The following is a 4,767-nucleotide window of genomic DNA, read 5'->3' as shown; positions in this document are numbered from 1 at the left end:
GTCGTATTTAGAGTTTGAGTTGATCAGCGACCTTTTCAACTGTGGGTGCCACCTGCTTTTCCAGAAGGGTAAACAGCGTCTCTCGGCGGAAAAGGAACGGAGGGTGATCAGAGAGGATTTGGTAGTAGAGTGTGCGGTAAGGGCACCACATCCCAGAGGGTCTATACGGCTGGATGTGGATTCTCTCCCTCAAGGAATTGGCCTTATAGATGTGGACGATCCCTTTGTTGCGCGCGCTATTAGAGACTACCTTGGGAATGACGATTTCTTTATACAGGAAAGGACTCCCTCGAGCGGCCTCCATCTTTCAGGGCGGAGGATCCCCCTCTGGGAGAAACCTATGAAGGGCGGTTTGTGTTTAGCACGCGCCCGTGTAGAGTATTTTTCCAGTAGGAGAATAACAATATTGGGAGAGGGCCGTGAGGTCTATAAAAGGTCCCCCCTTGCCGGATTAGGCGTGTTCTCGCGTCCTCTCTGGCCCGCCCAGGAGGGCTGCATAGCTGAGGTTAGAACGCCTATTCTTAAGGGGACCCAGTGGAACACTCTTTACGGGCAGGTAATGGGTAACCGGGCTATGCAAAAGGAGACCCTCATCTTTCAAGCTCACTATCTTTGCGATCCCCCCTTTGAGAAGGAAAAAGAGCTCGACCTCTTGAGAATCCTTGAAAAATGAGCGGATGAGCAGGTAGGCAAATATGGAGGAGATATGGTTGAGTTGGACCTCAAACTGGACGCCCACATAGGGGCGTTATTGGCCGATCAGTTTAAGGATACCTGGGCCTACCTGCTTCCGGACGAGCAGTGGTATGAGTATAAAAATCAAAGGTGGGATAGTCGGCCCGGATGGGCTTGCGAGATACTAAATAAGATAGAGGAGGAGATGAAGGGAATGGGGGCTGCGTTCACACGACCCCAAAGGAAGAGAATGAGCTCCCAACATCTTCTTAAATCAGTAGAGAAGCGCCTGCGCCAGCTCCTTAAGCGGGCCAAAACGGTTGATTCAGGGCTCCCCTTTCTCAACGGAGTACTTGTCCCTCACAAGTCAGGGCCGCTGTTACACCCGCCCAGCCCCTTGTGGGTCTGCACGAGCTATGCAGGTATTGAGTTGGATATGTGATTTTCAATGACCCCCATCCAGAAAAGCTTCCTCCTTACCCTGATGGATGGAGACGTCCTAAAGTTAAACTTGTTGAGAGCCTTCCTAAGGCTAGTCTTTACATTGGATACCCGCGAGCAGTTTAGTCTCTTTCTGTGGGGGCCCGGGGCCACGGGAAAGTCGACCCTAACATCGCTATTGGAGCACATACTAGGGGAGAGGTGTGAGAGCCTCGACGTGAGCCGGATAGCAAATAGATTTGAGCTGACACTGGTTGAAGGTAAGAGCTTGCTGCTCTTCCCAGATGTTACTCGAAAACAACTGAGTAATGCGGCTGCCAGCATATTAAAAAGGTTGCTCTCCAACGAGAGGGTAACTGTGGAGGCTAAAGGGAGGCACGCATGTCGGTTAAGGCCGGCACCCACTCCCTTTTTACAGCCAACTGGAGGTGGCCTGACATGGACCGATCTAGCGGGAGGAGGAGACACTTCCTCTTTATATAGACACCCAGAACGGTTACTTGCCGCAATCCCTTTCTTATTGAAAGGCTCAAGGGGGACGCCAGCGGGCTAGTTAACTGGGCCTTGGGAATGCCGCCCGACAAGACCCGGATAGGTCATAGTGTGGAATCCCTTACCGAGTTAAAGGAGGCGTGGCGGACTGCTCAGGGCTTATCGAGTGGGTGACGAAAAAGGTCAGATATGACCCAGGGGCCGAAATACCACTAGGAGCAAAGAAGGTGCCTATTCCCGGGTCTCTCTACGAGGATTATATCCTCTACGTGGATGAAAATGGAATAGAACCTATCCCATTTAACCAATTTGGGGATGCGCTAGAAGACGTTATAAGGTCGCAAGGATATCGCGACGTTGTTATTACGAGGAGATCTATAGGGAGAATAGTGCAAGGGCTAAGGCTGGGTCATGGGGAACCCATAAGGAAGAACAAAATAACAGGTTCAATGCGGTACCTGATGAAGACTGATCCTTGGCCGGGGTTTAAGGAGGACAAGGAAGGATGGGAACGGGGAGGCTGCGAGACAATTGACCACGTTGAAGGCGCGGGCAATGTCGATAGTGTCGATAGTGCTGATACTTTATCCAGCGGGGAACACGTGGACGGAGAGGAAGAGCAGGCCAAAGCGGAACGTACCCTACCCTCCAACCTAGGGCCAATCCTGGAGGAAGGACAAGCCGTGGAAGCCAGGGAGGGCGAGCCTCTACCTAATCTAACCCCCCTGGAAGTGGAGAAGACCCTGGAATTCTTGGGGCAGTATCCAGAGCTTAAAGAGGCCTATGGAAGAAAGGAGGTATGGACAAAGGACCAGATGGTTTAGTGGGATATATCTAGCATTAAGGTAAGGGAAGGGATAAAGGAGCAGGTGGGGGGGGGGGGGGGGGGGGGGGGGGGGGGGGGGGGGGCTCTATCTGCAGGCACAGAAAGCCCCCCCACAGACGGGTTACGGGCTACCACCCTTATTACCGAGTACTACCTTGGCCAGCTTGCCTTACTCTCTATCGGGCCAGTTGGGCTCTGGGTTATCGAGGTTGGCTGCCACCCCCTCTCGATACGAAGAGCTCGTTAATCTTCTCAATGAGGAGAGCAAGGCTATCACCAGCACATGTTACCTACTCTTCAGCCTATTTAGCCCCAAAAGTGGCCCCTATTTCAACCGTAAATGCCCCGTGCAACACCTCTTTGGCACCGCATATGCTGAGCTCCCCAGCTACTCGCGACTAGTTCCGAAGAACGGCTTTGGTGTAGCCACCCTGGACAACCTAAGATGCAACATTAAGAGGGTCATTCGGCGGGTTATCTACCAGCTAGTTCTTCCCAGTGAGCTTACCCTGGAGGAGATCGACATGGTGGCATGCCACACAGGCATCTATGTGGGCCTCATGGGCCAGACTAAGGCACCTAGCACGTGGGAAGCGTACCAGTCCGGGTCCTTCTGGTCCTTCGTTATGAACAAGTGGGGAGACGAGTGCCCCAAGCCCCTCCTTAAACGAATACTCTATTCTGGTCTAAATGGGGCCAGCTTGACTAGTCAAACGGGTTCCATCTCATCGAGTATTAGGGAGGCACACCAGACGTCCCTGTCCACCGGCCTCATTGAATTTCAAAGAAAGGTATTGGGGCACCCCATACTACAAGAACTAGCCCTTTTCCACAATATGGTGGGTTCAAGGAACCTCGTCTATCTTCCCTCCCAGACGAAGCCATACTACGGAAGGCCTGAGGAGGAGTCTCTACCTGGAAAAACACACAGCATATACCACAACGGGTTGCTTACATCTCGTATACTTGCCTCCCATGAATTCTTCCTTCTCATGCATATCGTCTCTCACTTGGAAGAATATTGCTTGGGTATCCCCGTAAGTCTAGAAAACGACGGGTTGGTCTACCTTACTCGACGTTTCTGATATCTTTCTGCCCTTCACTCGCTGGACGCTTTGCTCAGACAAACCAACTTGCGCTTTCTAGGGCTTGAAATCCCATTAGAGCGCAAAGCCTAACTCACCCCCCCCTCCCAGTCTCTTGAAAACCTTTAAGGGGTATGGAAACTATCGACACTATCGACACTATCGACCTCCCCCCTCTCTAACAACCTTATATTCACCTTTGTATGGGCTTAAAAGTACCAGACGGAATGCCACCTTCTTTACTCGTTGTTGTCTTTCTCTTCTATTCGTACTTCATCCAGAGCCGCCCTAGACCACTCCGAGCGCCACCTACTATCACGTGGGTTCATCGTCCCCAACCCTACCTTGGTCGTCTTGTTCAATCAATTAATGGAGGGATCTCTAATATGGTTTCTTTCTTTCAGTCAATGGTCCAGTTCTTTGGGTTACTCGGCGTCTTTAAGTATATTATGTACCAGGCCGCTATCAACGATGTCCATCAAATACTTGCTGTCCTAAACGAAGTTAGTAAGAATCATAAAGCTGTGCCCGCCTCCCTTAGTGATACAGAGCGCCAGAAGCTCATCACTAAGGTGGGTAACAAGCTGTGGACCCGGGTTGTAAGTCGCCCGGAGGTCGCACCTGTCGAATGGTGGGCCAGACAAGCTGTCCCGGAGGGCCTTATCTGGCTCGTTAAATGGACTTCCGTCCCGTTTGTAGTGGGCTATAAATGGAAATTAATAAATCATGCTATATGATTACATGCTATTTATCAGAGCTATATTATAGGGTAAAGAGTCCGTGATAATTATGCCAAGGTTAGAAAAGTAGTATAGATATTTATCTAAGTCAAAATATCATAATTTTAGCCGAAAATTAAAGATGGAAATTATATAATTAAGTTAGAAAATAATAAGATAATTATCAAAGGTAAAAAATATCCTTATCTACTTGTAGTAATTATACCATAGTTAATTGGTGAGGTTAGAAAATTATAATTGACCAAAAGTCCTATTTTTAGCGAATGATTAATTAAAATAAATAGACTTTGTGGTCAAAAGTTTTTAGGAAAATTATAGTAAGTGTAAACCTATGATATCAAGTTGAGGAAATGAAATCTTTAAGAGAAATTAGATACAATAAATATTAAGCCCAAAATAAGTAGATTATTAGCTTAAAAGTCAATGGAAAAATTAGGGAAAAAGATATAGAAAATTATAATAAAATTAGAAGAGCTTAGAAAACCATTCGAGAAGCAGGTGGAAAAGT

At 48.6% G+C, this 4,767-nt stretch overlaps 1 pseudogene; it reads left to right on the top strand.

Moving 5' to 3' along the window:
* The first annotated feature begins 559 nt into the window (after nucleotides 1–559).
* On the top strand, nucleotides 560–4,256 carry LOC147443542 (uncharacterized; annotated as a pseudogene).
* The last annotated feature ends 511 nt before the right edge of the window (nucleotides 4,257–4,767 follow it).

Source organism: Adiantum capillus-veneris, chromosome 13 (assembly GCF_014529385.1).
Source record: "Adiantum capillus-veneris isolate H3 chromosome 13, ASM1452938v2, whole genome shotgun sequence".
Classification (NCBI taxonomy): Eukaryota; Viridiplantae; Streptophyta; class Polypodiopsida; order Polypodiales; family Pteridaceae; genus Adiantum; species Adiantum capillus-veneris.
This window is presented reverse-complemented; position numbering and strand designations above follow the sequence as displayed.